Source organism: Cryptomeria japonica, chromosome 4, assembly GCF_030272615.1.
Source record: "Cryptomeria japonica chromosome 4, Sugi_1.0, whole genome shotgun sequence".
Taxonomy (NCBI): domain Eukaryota; kingdom Viridiplantae; phylum Streptophyta; class Pinopsida; order Cupressales; family Cupressaceae; genus Cryptomeria; species Cryptomeria japonica.
In genome coordinates this window covers 338,137,045-338,156,834 of record NC_081408.1, presented here as the reverse complement: position 1 = coordinate 338,156,834, position 19,790 = coordinate 338,137,045, and positions in this window count along the sequence as shown.

Genomic DNA, 19,790 nt, shown 5'->3' with positions numbered 1-19,790 from the left:
CACTGGTGCAGGGTTCTCTTTACTGGGTGAAGGAATAATTTCTTCTCCAGGTGAGTCATCACTTTTCTTCTTCCAAATCCGATTCATTTCCTCTCTAGTTTCTTCAACATTAACTTTTTGCTTTCCTTTCTGATCCTTAGAAGAATTGACCGGTTTTCTATTTCTCGATCTACAAAATTTTTCTAAGTGCCCTGGTTTGTTACAGTGATAACAAGCCATATCAGATGATCGCCAAGGTCTTGCATTTCCTCTTCATGTTCTTCTTCTGCAGTTCATAGCCAAATGACTAAAGTTATTACAGATGTTGAACTAACATTTGTTACCTTTTCCATCTCAAATGGACTAAACCTGATGCCATAGGGTCTTTGCCAGTTCAGGTTTACTCGGTTGTCAAAATTCCTCATCCGGTCACCATTTGGTGTTGGATTCATGTGTGGTATAGGATTGTTTGCTCCATATTTGCATTCAACGAATCTATGTCCATACATTCCACATGTGAAGCAATGACCTTCAAATTTCTTCGACATATACCTAACATTAGTATTGTAACTTGCATTTCTGTTAGGTTTATCTCTACAAACATTTGCAATGTGACCAGGTTTATGTCAAACAAAACAAACAGGTTTAAAGACCTTCTTACAGTTAAGCTTGTTGATCTTAGGAGAAGATTTATTCTTAGGATTGTTGCTCTTTGTACCCGAGGATTCACCTTTTTTAGTTGTGTGAAAATCAAGTCCAGAGATATCACCCTTCATTCTTTGTGATTGAATTTGTTCTTCCATCATGGTAGAGCTTCTACTGAACTTCTCCAATTTCTCATTGGCTTCAGTAAGTTGTTTGATGAGATCTTCATTATGCTTTGACAAGTTCTCTCCCAAAGATGATGCTAGTTCAAGATCTAGCGGCAAGTTCTCCTTTTCTTCTCTTTCAGCAATCAAATGCTCATGCATAGCGACACTTTCCCATTTGATCTTTGTGATCTCTTGATCTATTTCCTTGATAAGACCTTCAACAACTATTTCGGCTTCCAATTCCTGACTCATGCGGATAGTGAGACCTTCTAGCTCTCTCCTCAGATTCAATTTCTCATTGTTTAACTTTTCAACTTCCTCTGCTAAAGCATCAATATTGGATTCATCTGAAGAACTATTATTAGATATCTCTAATAGTTGTTTAGTTGGCTCTCTTCTCTTGACATGTGAAGCTTTCAGTTTGACCCTAAGGGTTTCAAGTTTATTTTTGCTAGCTTCTATCTCTCTAGCCATCTCAAAGTAGCTCATGTCCCCCATGGTGGTTTCAAGGCTCCCTTCTAAGCGATTAGGCTTCAAAGAAGTTAGGCTTTGATACCAATTGATGGACTTGAAAATAACTGAGAGCGGGGGGGGTGAATCAGTGACACCATAAAACTACTTCAAACACTAACCAGTAGATGAACTTAACAAAGCTTTTAAACACAATGCATGCAATCCAAAATGATATAACAGAATCCACAAAAAGTAAAGCATCCACCATAACACAAGTGTTTGTACGTGGAAAACCCAAGTAGGTAAAAACCACGGTGAGATGGAACTCACAAGTTAACTATCTGCAGTAATAGATAACTGACCGGTTAAGGTCTACAAAGTGCTCTGCTAGGAGCGAATCTTGTTAGAGATCTCAAAGCTTGATTAGAAGCTTATATCTTGTTAAAGGTAGTACCCTATTGGGAGTAACCTCGGTGGAGGATTTCTGAATCCAAACTAATGGATCACCCTGTTAAGGGATTTATACATTGAAGCTTGTTAGAGCTTACCCGGTTAGGGGATTTTATTTTGTTGTAATGGTTAGAAAACAACAAGAATGGTTTGATCTGTTCTGAGTAGCACAATACTTGCTTAATTAGATCCTTCTAAACATATTCAACACTGCTCTCCTTCATACTCTACAACTTTACGATTTTTCCTTTCGCACATAACATAACACTTTTCACTATATCAAATAATTCATTGCGATGTCAATATATAGACCTTATGATTTCATGTCGGGCTTAAGAAATCATAACACAATTTCCTAGGTGCAGTGTATATGGACAAGTGATCATATCTCATCACAAAAATTACCGTCGAGCGGTGGGTGCAAGTAACTCATCACGAAATGTGGCAACTCATCACAAAATTACCAAATACCAGTTGGAACAATCAAATACCGGTTTGAATAAAAAATATGAACCGTTGTCCTTAAATCTCCTCTTGATCTCCATCTTGATCTTCGTCTTGATGTCGACTTAATATAATCACAGGCTGTCTCATATGCACATACCGGTTGACACAAAGTATCGGTTAGAGATAAATCTCTTTGTATAACCTCTAACATACTAGTTGGAAGAGTAAACAATTGAAGTTACACCGGTAGTCAATATAATCATATGTTTGTGAGAGAGTGTTTCATCAATGACAATAAATTATGAGTACAATACAATCATCATCAAGTTAACAGAATCAATATGGTTCTAGCAGCTTCAATAATTGATCTATTCATTCTCTCTACTATCCCATTTTGTTGTGGAGTTCTAGGAGTTGACATTTGCCTCTTGATTCCCTATTCATCACAAAACTTCACAAACTCATCAGAAGTAAATTCTCCTCCCCGGTCAGATCTCAAACATTTCAAATTCTTCCCAGTTTCTTTCTCAACTAAAGCTTTGAATGCTTTGAATTTACTGAATGCCTCAAACATTTCTCTTAGAAAAGTTACCCACATCATCTTGCAAAAATCATCAGTGTAAATCACGAAATATTTATCATAATAGCTCTTAGTCCTCATAGGACCACAATGATCAGTATGAACCAAATCTATAATATTTTCTATAGAGAAAGACTTACTCTTGAAAGATACAAAAGTCATCTTACCCATCTGACAATCCTTACATAACACATTATTTGATTTAACAAGCTGGGGAAAACCTCTCGAGAACAATACTTGATTTACTAACCTTTATCAAATTGTCAAAATTCACATGACAAAACCTTTTGTACCATAACTAGTTGTCTTCCATCTTTTCCACCAAACAACTATTCACATTAGTATTAAGATGAAAAAGATTACCTCTTGTTTTCTTTCCAATAGCAATCAATTCTCCATTACTTTCAAGAATCCCACACACTCCACTTTTAAATTCTAGAAGATATCCCTTATCATTTAATTGACCAACACTCAAAAGGTTATGTTTTAATGCATCGACCCAAAAGACATCATCTGCATTTCTTTTTCCATTTAGTAAAATAGATCCTTTACCTTTAACCACACAGGGTGAGTTGTTTCCAAACCTTACTATACCTCCATCAAATTCTTCAAGGGATAATAACTTGTTTCTATCACTGGTCATGTGGTGTGAGCAACCACTATCTATTATCCATTCATCACTACTATCCATGTGAGACACCAATGCCTTTTCATTACTCAGATCTTCCTTCGTAGAAACAAACACTATCTCCTCATTGTCATCTTTTTCCAATTCTTCATCAATTACTCCTTCATCAATTGCAACGTAGCAATGTTTCTGTCCTTTTCCTTTAAATTTCCTAAACTTTTCCTTTCTATCACTGTTAGGACAATTTGCAGAAATGTGTCCAATCTTATTGTAGGAAAAACACTTCAGAGGAAGTTTACCTTTGTACTTACCGGTGCCTCTATAAAATCTTTTAGCCATTAGTGCCTCAAGTTCCATCAGATCATCTTCATCATCTTCATCACCTCTACTACCGCCATGACTAGACATGCAGTCATGATTATGACAAATATCCTTTCCTTTCTTCACAGATGTATCAGTTACAGAAGCTTTAAAAGTAGATTCAGATGGTTTTGAAACACTATTATCAAATTTGTATAACTCAAATGTAGTCAACTTTCCAATAATAGAATCAACAGTGACTTTATCTTTAGAAATAGATCTCAGTTCTTGAATTGCAGAAACTCTAATAGAATATTGTGGTAGGAGATTTCTAAGCATTTTACTAACAACAATATCATCATCAATCTTACCTCCAACACTCTTAATACCACCTACAACTTCTTTAATCATTTGACCATATAGTGCAATATTCTCACCATCAACCATTTTTATGTCATCAAATTTGCCTCTTAAAATTTCTTCTTTTTCTCTTTGTACATGTTCATCTCCTCCATAAATCAAGTCTAATTTCTCCCATACCTCAAATGCAGTTTCTAATCCATGAATATCTATATACTCAAAATCAAACAAAGTACATACAATTGCTTCCAAGGCTTAAATGTTTTCTTCTTGTTCTTTAAGCTCATCCAGTTTCAAGGGGCTAGTAGTAGGAGCAACATACTTGCTTACCACATGATTCCAATAGTGAGCACTCAATCCTTTAATGTATATATTCATCTGGTCTTTCCATATCCGGTAGTTGTCCTTGGTAAACTTGGGACCCTCCTTCATCATCTTTCTTCAGAATCTTTCCCTCAAGTTCTTAAGCTTTCTGCACATAGAGGACCAACCTAGCTCTGATACCAATTGTTAATATGAGAGGATCCGGTTAATACTGAGAGGGAGGGTGAATCAGTATTAACAACAATTTCAAACTTAAAACCTGAACTTATAATACTTGACCAAATCAATCATAAATCAGTAATAAACACTTTACCATTACCAGTAATCACTGATAACCAACTGCTAATCTGATTTATCAAGTCTACACATTAAGTGTTCATTAACCATGCATTAACTGAAAATAAAATATAACAACACATAAGAACATTCACCATATGAATACCATATTTTTCATGTGGAAACCCAAATAGGCAAAAACCACTGTGGGAATCAACACCCACAAAAATTGTGCACTCTTTCGAAATGCACCCTATTAAGAGCCTAGCTTGGTTATGAGCTTACTAAGATGCCCTATTAGGAGCAGACCTTGTAGGAGTCACCCGGTTAAGGGATTTAGATGATGAGCCATGTTGGGAGCTTTGACCTGTTAGGATCAACCTCGCAAGAGGATTTAACACTCTGATTTTGAGCTACCCAGTTAAGGGATTTTCAATGTAAGGCATGTTAGGACCTACTCGATTAAGGGATTTTGACTGCTGCAATTGTTAGGGAACAATAGTGAATGATCTGGGTACAAAACTTAACTAATTTCTTGATCAAATCCAATTCTTCTACACTCTGGTAGATCTCTCACACTTTAGTTCAGCTTCACACTCTTCTGAAAAACCACCAACACAACAAACATCAATTGTACCGACCTAAATAACCTTTACAACTTAGTCGGTTACAAAAACCTAAGACTTACAAAAGATCATCATAGATCTTTACAACTCATTACAGATCATCATATGAATCATTAAAATCAATTACAAATCAATGTAAATCATTGAATGATCACTGCACCTTGATCTGATACTCTTTCAAACCCTTAGCTTATTTCGCTAATCACTTTGCACATTCCCCAAAAAATTTCTCTAGATCATGCCAGAACATCATTCAAACACTTCACGTGGATCCACCCACATCATCACCAACATTTGAATTTGATGTAGATCACTGCCAAACCAAAAATCATTATTGGCTAAGAGAATTGTTTACCGGTCCATAAACCCTAGCAAAAATACAATAGAAATCATAAACATGACTTCCAATAATCAAAACATGATGCGGTTCTGGTCAGATACATATTACAATGATACAAACTCACATTCCAAACCACAACACTTTAATCATCACCAATGTCCAGATCTAATCAAAACATTTCCTCATTTACCGGTTAAGGTCCTAATTCCCAGTTTCTTGTTTCTTTATCGGTAAGATCTTTCCAGTAGACCAAAAGGACTAAGATGATAAAATGCAACATAATGAACATTAGTTGCCATCAATGATGAAAAAGATAACTGATCAAAGTCATCCAATCATGCAATCTTAATCTCTTCATCACAAATAGTCCTTTATCAGTTCAGTCATCATTCTTCATCAGCATCAGTTATGCCAATCATGCCAATATTGACCCCTTAGGATAATACAATGTCCTAATGGGAATATGGTGTTCTAACACATGTGTAGCTACTTAGGATACCATATGACCCTAAAGAGGTAGGGAGGGGGAAGAGAGTCGAGGGAGGGGGAGGAGAGAGGGAGAGAGGGGGAAAGAGATACACCTCAGAGAGGAGAAGAAAGAGATAGAGAGATAGATGTTTAGAGGGAGAGACTTAAGAGATAAAGAATGGGAGAGAAAAAGAGATGGAGAGAGAGTTAGAGAGACAAAGACAGAGATAGACAGAGAGATGGGGAGGGAGAGAGGGAGAGAATGGAGAGAATGGAAAGAATGGGAGAGACACTTGAGAGAGAGGGGAAGACAGAGATAGAGAAAGGGAAAGGGAGGGGGGAGAGAGAGAGAGATAGAGAAAGGTAAAGGGGGGGAGATAGATGGAGAGAGTGAGAGAGAGAGGGAAATATGGAAAGAGAGGGAGAGATAAAGATAGAGGGAATAAGGGAGAATGAGAGAGAGAGGGGGATGGGGAGGGAAAGAATGGGATAGAGACAACTAAGAGAGGGGGAGAGAGATAGATAGCGAGTGAGGGAGATATAGAGAGACCTGAGAGGTGGATGGAGGTATTGTGAGAAAGAGAGAGACCTAAGAGGTGGAGGGAGGGAAGGTGAGAGAGATACTTAAGAGGTGGAGGGAGGGATGGTGAGAGAGAGAGAGAAAGAGAGTGTGATAGATAAGGAGAGCCTGAGTGAGAGGAAGGGATGAAAGAATATTAGAAGAGACTAGAGAGAGAGAGGGAGATAATGGGAGAGAGATACACTTGAGAGAGGAGGAGAGTGAGATAGACAGATAGAGGCTGAGAGGGAGAGACTTAAGAGATAAATAATGGGAAGAGCTATGGAGAGAGAGTTAGAGGGAGAGAGAGAGGGAGAGAGAGAGACTTAAGTGGAAAAGAGAAAGGGAGGGGGAGGGAGATAATGGGAGAGAGATACACTTGAGAGAGGAGGAGAGTGAGATAGAGAGATAGAGGTAGAGAGGGAGAGAGACTTAAGAGAGAAAGAATGGGAGAGAAACAGAGGGAGAGAGACTTAGAGATAGAGATAGAGAGAGGGAGAGAGGGAACGAGATGAAGAGAGGGAAAAAGAGTTAGAAGAAAAGAGAGAAAAAATGGGAGAGAGAGATATAAATAGATAAAGTTTGAGAGTGAGAGACTTGATAGAGAGGAGAGAGACTTGAGAGAAAGAGAAAGGGAGAAAGAGGGATAAAAAGAGAAAGAGAGATAGAAGGAAAGAAAGACTTAAGAGAGGAAGAGAAATGGAGGTAGAGGGAGAGGAAGACAAAGGGAGGGGGAGGGAGAGGGAGAGAATGGGAGAGAGTGAGAGATAGAGATACTTGAGAGAGGGAGAGAAAGAGAGATTCTAAGAGAGAGAGAGAGAGAGAGAGAGAGAGAGAGAGAGAGAGAGAGAGAGAGAGAGAGAGAGAGAGAGAGAGAGGGGGGGGGGCAGGAAGTAGAGAGGGAGAGACCTAAGAGAGAGAGATAGGTAGGGGTTAAGGAAGAGAGAGGGGGAATGCAGGGAAGAGACCAGAGAGATAATGCTAATATGTGCATGTTGATTATTGAAATTTGACTAAGCCTAAAATTTATATGAATACTCAAAAATTTATAATCTACATTATAACTCCTAGAGATATGGAACCACTCTCAAACATGCTGACAGTATATACATAAAATATAACTTAAACTTATACTTAAATGTTATATTTTATGTATATATTCCAAGAGAGAGAACACTTTGTGCTTCCTACAATGAAAAATTGCTATGAAATTCATTTGGCGTGCCCCAAATGTGGTTCCTTGGAAAACACCAAGCCAAAGGCTTGGATTTTACTTGGGCATCCAAACCAAAGGCTTGGACGCCCTTCTCAGGCCTAAGACGTGTTTTCCAGCAAGTATTAAAAATTTTCTTACTTTTTTGTTCGTGTTCTTCATCAGGTTTGCACATCTTTCAATAAAATAAAATAAAAAACACTACACAATCATCAAGCTCTCTCTTATCTATCCAACCATATAATTCTTTTCAAATTTTGATAATATTAAGGTCTTCATCCATAATTTCTTTTGTTAGCATGTTTTTTTTTTGTCAAAAACCAACATGTCATATTTTGACCATAGATTTTTACTCAATTATCCAATTTTGAAAAAAATTACATTTTTAGAAACTAGACTTCATTGTACACACTTTAAAAAAAATAAATTGATTTTTGATTAGTTTTCACAAATTTTTAGGGGGGGCACGCTCAAATTTTATTAAAAAATCAGTGTCCACTTCGAAAATTGGTAAAAAATCACATATTCATTAAAAAATTAGCCGACAAATCTGGCATAAACTACATGGTGTTAGCTAATTTCTCATTGGAGTGATTTTAAAAATTACCCAAAAAACTTGACATTTTAGGGGGAGCCCACTAGGTGTTATGTTATTTTTTTTTTGAAAAAACAACACCACTTTGTGTGCTCCCCCTTTTTGAAACCCTTAATCTCCACCATTTTCTCCACCATTTTCCAAAAAGATTTCACTACAACTCTTGTTCTTACTGCATCGTCATATTTTGAGTGTAACTATCTTCATTTTCTTTTCGAAGTTCAAACTTTGTTGATTTCAGAAAAAAAAAAAAAAGTGGTATCTTAAGACCCCTTTTTGGTTCCCCATCTTTGTCCACTTACCCTCAAATAAGAGACCATAAAAACTTGGGGTGCCTCAAAGACCTTACCCACAAGGCATTGAGCCTCAAAAGGAAACCCAAAGGAAGCTTCCAAAGAAATGACCAAGTTGTCCTCCAAGCCCTGGCCAAAAAAAGAACAGAGGTCGCCTAAATCCATGGAAACAATGACAAGAAGACCCACAACCACAAAAAAAGATACACTCACAAGAAACAAAGCCACCTTAATAGGCCCAAAATTAGCCAGGAGACAGGCCATGCCCACCACAAAGGGTTCACCGGAGGTCGAAGGAGTGCCCAACCCCACAGAGAAGGGGATCGGGACACCAATATCCACCAAAACAAGGAGCAAGCACTGACAATCCGAAACCAAAAAACTAACATCCAAAACCAGAAGGTCCAAGAAAGAGACACCATAGGAAGAACAACTAGCAAAGCTCATGAACCTAGCACCTCTAACAAGCAAAAAACACCACATCAACCTCCTCACAAAGAACCAAAGCACCAACACTCACTAGAACAGCCACGAGGACCCATCCATCAAAATCAAAATGTCAAACTCTACCCAACATCCATGAAGAGGAACACTAGAGGCAAAAGCCTGGCATAAGCAATCCCCACCAAAAATAGGGGCAATCCTCTATCAAAAATAGAACTTCAACCACCATACAAGTCCAACATGTCACCATAGACCACTGAGAAAATCCCACCATAGAGAAGGGGAAAACTTCACCAAAGGCACAATGACATGAAGCAAGGCAAACATGTCAGCAACAAGAAAATGGGGCAGCAATGTATGTGTGTGTTTGTGTGTGTTATATACATATACACATATATAAATGTATATATGTATATGTATTTGTATTGTTAGAGTTATCTTGTATTAGCTAATAATTATTTATTTAATTATTAGTCTATTAAACTCTACGCTTAAGATAAACTTAGGCATTTAATAAATATTGTAGGTATTTAATAATAATACACATTATCCCTGTAGGGTTTCTTTAGGGTTGCATACCTTTAGGGTTTCTATTATCCTTTTATAAGGATTGTATTGTACTTGTTCATTAAATTGATTCCCTTTCTGAATGATAATTTTCTTCTTCAGAGCATTTATGTTTTTTTGCTTTATGTGCCTCCATTCTTCTCTTGTGACAAGCATTTGCATGCAAGTGTTCTTGTGATCTCTGAAGTTGTATTTCCTCAACTTCTTCATGGTATCAGAGCCTACATCTGCTGCTGCTTGTTCTTGATTTTTTCAGAAGATTTTTTGGAGGAGGGTTTCAAGTTTTTTCAGAATTTTATTGGATCTGGGGTAGCTATTTTGTTTCTGATCATTTTGGGCTCAAACGGACCTCATCGTTGAGCTCGGAATGCCCCAAAACCCCCATTTCCATACAAATTTTGACAAATTTGGGTTTTGAAATTTTTTCTTTGGTTTTGCCTTTTTTTTGGGCACGAATTTCAGGAAATTTGTCAAAAATCATTAAAAAAAATTCAGAGTAGTTTGGGCCAAAATAGACCTCACCATTGGCTTCCGAAGGGCGTTTCTATTCATTTTGATATATAATTCGACCTATTTCGGTGACAAGTGCATTTGCGTCATGATTTTTTCATTGGCATGCTTTATGAGGCACAAAAATCCATACAGCTATACTTGCAAATGCATAGAAAATTTTCATCAAAAAAAATAATAATAACAATAATTTTTAAAAAAAAAAAATTTACCCTTTTTATGCCCAAAAAGAGGGTTTTTTTTTTCATTTGGCCATATTTAGGGCATACGGAGTCGTTTTTTCGAAAACAAATAGGTGTCAGAAAGCTGGTTCCGAGCCGGACCTCGTCATGTTGGTAATTTTTTCCAATTTTGTTGTTTGACTATGTTTTTTTCCAGTCAAAGTGGGGTCTCTTTTTTGCACTCCGGGAGCCATAGAATGAGCATCCGAACTTCATTTTTCAAAAAGTTTATATCATTGGAAAGTTTGTTCTGTGCACTTTCTAGCCATATGAGTTTTATTTCCAGATTCTGCTTCATGCATATTTTATTCAGTTTTTTCTTTTCAGCACTCTGGTGGATATCTTGGTTGTTTCAAGTCCTGGGATCTCTTCTTTGGGTAGGATGTCTCTATTTTGGTTCTCATTTCTATTTCCAGTCTTCTTATCATTGTAGCTTATATTTATGCAAACACACTGAGATAAAGTGCCATCATGCATTGTGTACGTGGAATCTTGCACCTCTTGTGCCTTATTGTACATGCACTACTTATAAAGTGCCATGGGGGGTTGATGTTTGCCTTGTTTTCCATCTACCGTTGTCCAGCGAGTGTTCTTTCCATGACATTCACCTCATGATGGGTGTCAAGTGAGTGTTCCTTCCACGACACCATGTACTTTCTTTGCACCCTCGATGTTCCTGGTTTGTCATCATGCAGTTCTTGTTGGCCGTTCTTTTTAGTGTTCCTGTCCCTCTCTCTTTTCAACATTATGGGGAGATTTGTCATGTTGGTTCTAATGCTTCCTTGGTTCGATTGATCAGCTCTTCAAGCTTTGGTGTCTCATGCCATCTGTATCTTCGAGTTCAGTTGTTTGTCTTTGTTTGCCATCTGATTCAAGTAGTGTCATTTGAGGGCACTCATGCAGATTACAGTCTTCTCTACCTAGTCATGTTCTATTTCAGTGGAGGTTCTTCAGATCAGTAGTTATTCTTCGATAGTGTTTGCAGGTTCTTCATGCTTCAGTGATTCTTCTGATCTTCTCTTGTTCCTATCTTTTGGAACATTCTTGTTTGGAGGCTTTTTCAGTCCTTCTTCTTGCTTTTCCATCTCTTTTTGGAGTAGAGTTTTTTCCCATGTGGTTTTCTCTATTTCTCCAGTTCATAGAGATTTGGTTGTGATTGGGTACCTCATCAGGCCTTGTTGTCGGGACCCAAATTTGCCTTCATCATGTAGTTGCATTTTTTGCTTCATGCATTTAGTTTTTTAGCTACTCCCTAAGTTCATCTTAAGGGGGGGTGTTAGAGTTATCTTGTATTAGCTAATAATTATTTATTTAATTATTAGTCTATTAAACTCTACGCTTAAGCTAAACTTAGGCATTTAATAAATATTGTAGGTATTTAATAATTATTCTACACATTATCCCTTTAGGGTTTCTTTAGGGTTGCATACCTTTAGGGTTTTTATTATCCTTTTACAAGGATTGTATTATACTTGTTCATTAAATTAATTCCCTCTCTGAATGATAATCTTCTTCTTCAGAGCATTTATGCTTTTTCTCTTTATGTGTCTTCATTCTTCTATTGTGACATGTATTTGCATGCAAGTGTTCTTGGGATCTCTGAAGTTGTATTTCCTCAACTTCTTCATGTATATGTATATGTATACATATATGCATACATATATACATATACATACATATACATTTATATACATATACATATACATATACATATACATATACATATACATATATATACATGTATATGTATGTATATGTATATATATGTTTACATGCGTGCGCGCACACACACACACAACCAATTATTGTTCTCAATTATTGAGGAGGATATAGGATAGATTTTTCCCCTCCAACATGAAATGGAGACTATCACTAGAGAGAAGGAAGTAGATGTAGAATGGAAATTGAGTTCAACATGGGTATGAGAAATAGAACACACATGATAATATATCTTAGTTCATGTGTTTTTTATAAAGCTAGATGGATTTAATTCTCTATGTTCTACATCTTAAAATATCAAGTGATGTGTGTGACCTATTTTGTTAAATGTAGTTATGATGGGGAAAAATTAGAACTGGGGTTAAATCAAGAAAATAAAATCACTAAATGTCCTAATTAACCATTACATTTGGAAGGAGAAGGAATCTAATAGGTCTAACCTCAAAAGACTGAGATTCTAATAAGATTCTAGACATCTTTGCATAGGGATTTTCTCTTTCCAAAATTGAATTGCATTGATTGCTGATGATTGGAGGAAAATAGTGAATTATTGAAGTAATCTGACATAAATGCTAAGCTACAAATGTCCCACGGAGCCACTAACATGGATATAGGCAAACTAAGCTATCTAGGATCTATTCTCAAAAGTTTGACTTGATTTTTCGGGACCAGGTAGTATCAATTTTCCATAGTCCTCTGAATTTTCTGTTGTTGAAAGCTAAACATGTTCATCTATGTGAACTCTTTTGATCCTCCCGAGAACAACTCTGCACATATTTCTTGTATACAAAAAGAAAGGGAAATATGTTGGGAATAGGGGTTTCCCTAAAGTCAAACCTGAGTTTTAGAATGACCATGAAATTGAATTGATAAATGTAATGAAATACTTTCCTTTTGAGGGAAAGACTGAAAAATGCTTGAAATAAGAATATATACCTTAATGACATTTTGTTTGACCTTCACAAAGGAATTAGGGTTTCATGTATGTTGTTGTCATCAAACATAGATCATGGATGTCATCTTCAATGCTTGAATCTTGACTTCACTTCTACTCCAATGCTTGATGAATGACTGATTGCTTGCTCACTTGAATTTTGCTAGAGTGTAATTGAGATCTTGATTTTGGCTAGGTTAAAATGAGAGGGGTGGACCTCCTTTTATACATGTCTACCTGAAAAATCAAATTAATTTTTTAGAGTAAGCCAACATGAGATTTAGGTTCTTGCTCAAATTATGTGACCATTATGAGGCCCCAAGTTGGGCCCTATTTGAGAGGATCATAGTGCCCAACACCATGGTCCTGATTTAGGACCAAGGTGCTCAATGCCATGGTCTTGGAAATCAAGGCTCCAAGATTGGGGGGACACTATCAAGATAGTGAAAACGCAAGTTTGATAGGTGGTGTGAGTAGAATCAACACTTCAATCAGGCCTTGGAAACTGAAGCATTAAAGTGAGGTCTAGGTGAGTAAAAAGTTGTAAGTGAGTACACTTTAGGACACTACATTTAGCCCCCACTTTAGTGGGAGTATGAGACTAAGCATACCGACAATAAAGTACAAAGGTTTGCATTGAAAACTTTCATCAAGATGTCAAAGTGACAAAAATGATCTTACTACTCTAATAGCAACATAAAAGGGACATTATAAGAAAGGGAAAGAGAGAGAGGACATGACTACTAGCCTAGTAAGATTCACTTACTATGAGTCATGAAAAAAAAATACCAAATTATAAAGCAAAAGGCTCAATTTGCAAAGTAACTTGAGTATCAAAAATATGTCATGGTGTGTGCATAAAGTGTAACATTGAATGAAGTGTATGCCCCCATGTTAAAGTGATTACATACACCTCATCGGGAGAAATTATTTTAAGGTAGCATGCATCCAAAAGATAAGCACGATACCACATTTGTATGAGTAATTTATAATTACATTTTTTGTTTATTTCTTCCCAAAGAAAAAGATGCTCTATTTTGTTTTCCAAACACACAGTCCTCATAGAAATCAAGGTTCTCATTACAAATAGGGTTGGTCAATGGCTTCCACCTTCTCAAGGGTTTTTAAAAATTAATAGTGATGGATCCTCTAGGGGGAATCCTAGTCATGCTGGGGTTGGAGGTATTAGTAGGGATAATGTTGGGAATGTGCAGATTTTCTTTTCCATCTATAAAGGTTCTCATATGAACAATTATATGGAAGCTCTAGCCATTTGTGTGCTTTTGGTTGGTAAAGGATTATTTGTGAATTTGATTCTCAAGTGGTGGTGACTTTGTTGAAGGCTCAACAAGTAGATGGTGTGAATTGGCATTTGTCAATGGTTATCAGATAGATCCTCACACTGAGTAGATCCTTAGATTCTATTGTATTCTCTCACATTCTTCATGAGTGGAATTCATTGGCAGATTGCTTAGCCAAATGGGCCTCTGATCATATGCAAGATTGGAGTATTTGGAATAGGGACCAATTACCTGTGAATTATTAAGATTTCTTGGAATAACTTGTGCTAGCTAATAGGGCTATGTAACTTCTTGTTCTTTGTTGGTCATTTGGCCTTCTTAATGTAGTTTGTTGTTTTTAATTTTTAAATTTTTGCCCCTGTTTTTTTTTTTGAAAGATAAATTGTCCAAAATAAAATTATTAATAATAGTTTTCAAATATTTTTACCTATGTGACCCAATCTATGCTGTCACAACATACATGCATTTTTTAAATTTTCGGCCGTATAGATGGATTTCCAAACAACAGGGACATCAAGCTTAAATATGATACCTATTTGAGTTCCCCTTGTAACCACCAATATTCCTCTCACCAATCGACAACCATGCAAGTATCAAACATTGCATGCATTCCTGAATCATTTAACTTCCAAACTGAAATCAGATCTCTAGCTAATCCAAAAATATGTAAAACACAAATGAGGGTTTTAATATTTTCATCACTCAAACACAACAATACCTTTCCATTTGAGAATTGGAAGTCTTGTGTTTGAAGAATTGGAAGTTTGTTGTTTGAAGAATCAAGCGAGTTCTCTTATTCCATTTGAGAATTGGAAGTCTAGCATTTGAACAATAAAATGAGTTATCTTATTTAATTTGAGAATATAATGTCTATTGTTTGAAGAATTGGGTGAGCTCTCTTATCTCGTTGAAGAATTGGAAGTCTAGTATTTGAAGAATTGGATGAATTATTCATTTCATTTGAAAATTGGAAGTATATTGTTTGAAGAATCAAGCAAGTTCTTTTATTCATTTGAGAATCGAAAGTTTGATTTTTCAAGAATCAAGTGAGTTCTCTTATTTTATTTAAGAATATGAAGTCCCATGTTTGAAGAATCAAATGAGCTCTCCTATTTCATTCAAGAAATGGAAGTCTAATGTTTGAACAATCAAATGAGTTCTCTTATTTAATTGGAGAATTGGAAGTCTAACATTGAAAAATAGGACAAATTCTCTTATTTACTTCGAGACTTGGAAGACTAACATTTGAAAAATCGGACAAGTTCTCTTATTCTATTTGAGATTTGAAACTAATGTTTAAAAAATCAGATGAGTTATCTTATTTTATTCAAGAATCGAAAAATATAATTTGTTAAAAAATCAATGAATTCTCTTATTTCATTTGCTAATTAATTAAATAATAAAATTATTTACACCTACCATATCAACCAAACCATTAACATTTAAAATCGGATCATTTATTATTACTATTATAATAATAATGAAACTAGTCACACCAAAAAAAGGAATCAGCATCTATGCCAGTTGTAATTCTACAGTTCAATGCTATGGATTTGAAATATGATTTGTTTTTTCAATAAAAAACAGCGCATCAGTCTACAAGCATGCTACTTCAAAACTTTGTCCCCTAATTTTCTATGGCTTAAAACACTATCATCTTTCGGCAAGTCGGCATAATATTATATATCCATTTGTTTTCTTGCAAGATTTTGTCGTTTTACTCCCTGGACCACAACCCACTATTTTACTTAAATTAATTATTGTATTAAAATATGCTTGCGTATGACTACAAATTCACATTTTTAAACCATACGATTTTTAAATCGAAAGAAGAAATCATTATTTGGGATTGGAAGACTAGACATTGGGAAAAACATTGCACTGTACAAATAAAATATTTTGTGTATCATGATGAGAAATACAACCTTAATATATCTTTTTTCCCTATTCTAAAGAGTATTGTTATGAAGTCAATGTAATAGTTGTTGAAGTGTGAGACACATTCTCATAACAGGGATCATTTTGACTTTAATGTATCCATTTTTTAAGTTCTTTTTCAATCTATAGTAAATTAACATATTTAGTTTAAACAATTTATTTTATCTACTATATAAATTCATTGTTAAAAGATAAGAATTTATTATGTTATTTTTTTTTCTTAAATAAGTAAATAAAAAAAATTAAATGTATAGATCAAAGGGTTATATTTCTGTTGATTTAGTACAATTGATGAGAGTAATGGTATGTTAGTTGACTTCATCTTCCAGCAAGATTCAAACCTCTAGAGATATGAAATAAAAAATAAGATTGTACAGCTCTAACAATTTCATGAAATGAATATTGTTTCTGATTTCTAAAGACTTGGTTCCTTTTTGCTGACAGTTGTTGTTAATTGCTGTTATAGTGTTGTTTCTGCGCTATGATTTTTTAATAGTTTTGGTATATAAAGAGTCAGTGCCCTTGTTCTCACTGCTTTATTAATAAAAAACAAAACAAAGTATGAATTATATGAAGAAAAAAAAAATGCAAAATTCAAAATATATTAACCTGCAAATCTCACATATAAACAATATAAATATATAAACTATTCTTTTCAATGAAAAGAAAGAAAAAAACATGTAATATATGTGAATAGGAAAATTAAATTCTAGAGAAGATACCTTACTGTTAAAGATTTTTAAATAATAATTAACTTCAAATTTTTTATTTATTTTTTAATGATTCTACAAAAGCATATGCCGTACGATATTTTTTTAATTCTGTTAGAACTATAATAAGGAAATTCATCTACACTTAAAGTTTCTTGACTGGAAATCAATTAAATTTTCCTCAGATTATAAATAAATGTTGGAAACTATAGTGGTAATTACAATCTTAGTAGGCAACAATGCACCATTTTTAGAAAAAATTTAAAAAAAGATTGTAATTCGTTGGAGAGTGAAATGATATTTCTTTAATTAGAAGTGGAATCGATGGAATTGATAATAAATGTGCTCTCCCTTGAATCCATTCCAATCATTAGTGATTCAAATGAGCATTGTTAAATTACTAAAATTAGTTAATCGAGTCACTCGTTTCAACACTCTTTAACTGATTTGAGATAATGAGTTCTTTACTTTTGAGAATAAGGTTAAAGTATAATGCTTAAGAGTGATATGATGATTTGGGATTAAATATGATTAAATTTTTTTATAAAGATATAAATTTATTTATAAAGATAGAGATAGTTGTAAAAGTTTTGGCTTTTGTATAGAGTTTAGGTAGTGGAATCAAAGTATTAATTATTTTATATTGAATTTTTTATTATCATAAATAATTCATGTGTTGAATTCAACATCTTATTTGTTTATGTTTTTTATAACTTTTAATTTTAATAAGTGGTAGTTATATATATTTCATGATGGCTATACAAATTTTATATAATAAAAATAATGTAAGTAATCTTCACCTACTTAACTTTCCAATTTGATAGGTTGAGGTAATTGAAAGACACAAAATTGATCTCAAGATTTTTTATATGGAGAGTATTAATCTATTAGAGTTATTGTTGAGCATGTTCTTGGAACAATTGTATTTACTGGTGGGACCTATGTTCCTAGAACTCTTTTGCAACTTCATGATGCATATTGTGAGAATGTGATAAAAAATAATTGCATATAAGGGCAGAGTATTGTATTCTTAAAGTAATGAATGACTTATTAAAAGTAAGCAATATAAAATGAAATCTAGGCCAATAAATCTAATAAACAAAAAAATTGCAATACTCAAATATGTTTACTGCAATGTCACTAGGAATTTTTAGAGGATGTGTCATGACACTATGCGTATGGGAGCTAAATTAGAGACTCCAAATACAGATGTGGGAGGGGAGGGGAGGGGAGGGGAGTCATGGGTGAGGCAAATAGTTTTATTAATAATCCACATTTTAAGTGTCCTTTCAAATTATTTGAGGATTTTTCCAAGGGCTCTTTTGATAGGAAGCCACCTTTAAAACAATTTACCACTAAATTGCAAGTCACTTTTAAAACAATTTGCCACTAATTGCAATCAAAAGCTGGTTCATGAATGGGGGAGCACTAGACTATGGAAATGTCATTTTTTGGCAACTTGAATTTCAAAGAAGCAACACAAGAGTTAATACACCTTTATATCACTGAGAAGTGCAAGAATTTGTGCATAATTGTTACTTCGAAAAAGAATTGAAATAAATAATTTGTGATTTTATACCAATGATCAAAGTCTTATACCTACCACTTTGCCATTGAGGGCTCCTACTCCTACTCCTACTCCTACTCCTACTCCTCCTAGTAGTACCACAAATCCACAAGTTTTAGCTCGTTCATGACCACGTGATTTTGTGGAATTTGGAGGTGTCCTCACCGAAGCAAGACTAGTCCCCCACTGTGTACGACCCGCTCACAAGGTAGCAACACACACAGAGTTAACATAGCCGAGGACTCAAACTCAAGACCATGGGGAGCATACCCACGCCTTAAGTTGTGATCCATGACCGAGCGAGCTAGGGCTGAAGCCCTGACAAATTCATCTTTGTTAATATAGTGTTTGAAAAGTTACACAAATTCTCTTATTAGTACTTGCCGTTAGGCAAATACTATTGTAATGAGTTTTTCTTTTTTACAGTTAACTAGTTATTAAAAAATTTAATTTGAACCAATTACCAAGCATATCAGTAGTTTGGTGTTAAATATTTAGGTTAATTAGTTTTATTGATGTTTTTTATAAAGATATTATCATATAAAATTTATTTTATTTAATTAATATACATAAAAAACTAAAAAGTCATGACAATTAATCTTGAACTATGATCTATTAGGAATTATATTTTATTTTTTTAATATATATAATTTATCATATATTTATAATATTAAATAAAAAATTCATATTGAAAATTTACTTGATAACAACATAAGGAGAGTAGGGGTCTTAGCAAAATGATATATTTATGAAACTCTTCAAAATTTATACAAGTACCTTTGGTCCCCATTACAAGTCACAAACAATAGCTAACAATATTTTAAAACATCTTTTATGCATATTTGTAACATTGATAAGATTGCTAACTATCTTACAGCTCAAATTATTTAAGATTTCAATTACACTCAATTAAAAAATTAACAAAAGCAAGTACTGGCCACTATGTGACACTTGTTTTATTTCCTAATTATTTAAACGATTAAATCATTTAGATACTTACTATATAAACCAAATCATAAACATTTAAAATCAGATCACTTATTATTATTATTATTAAAATAATGGAAGTAATCACAAACCACAAAAGCAATGAGCATCAACACTTCTCATCCATTTCCTCAGCTCTACTTTTGCACTTCAGTGATATGGATTTGAAATACGATATTCAGTCTACAA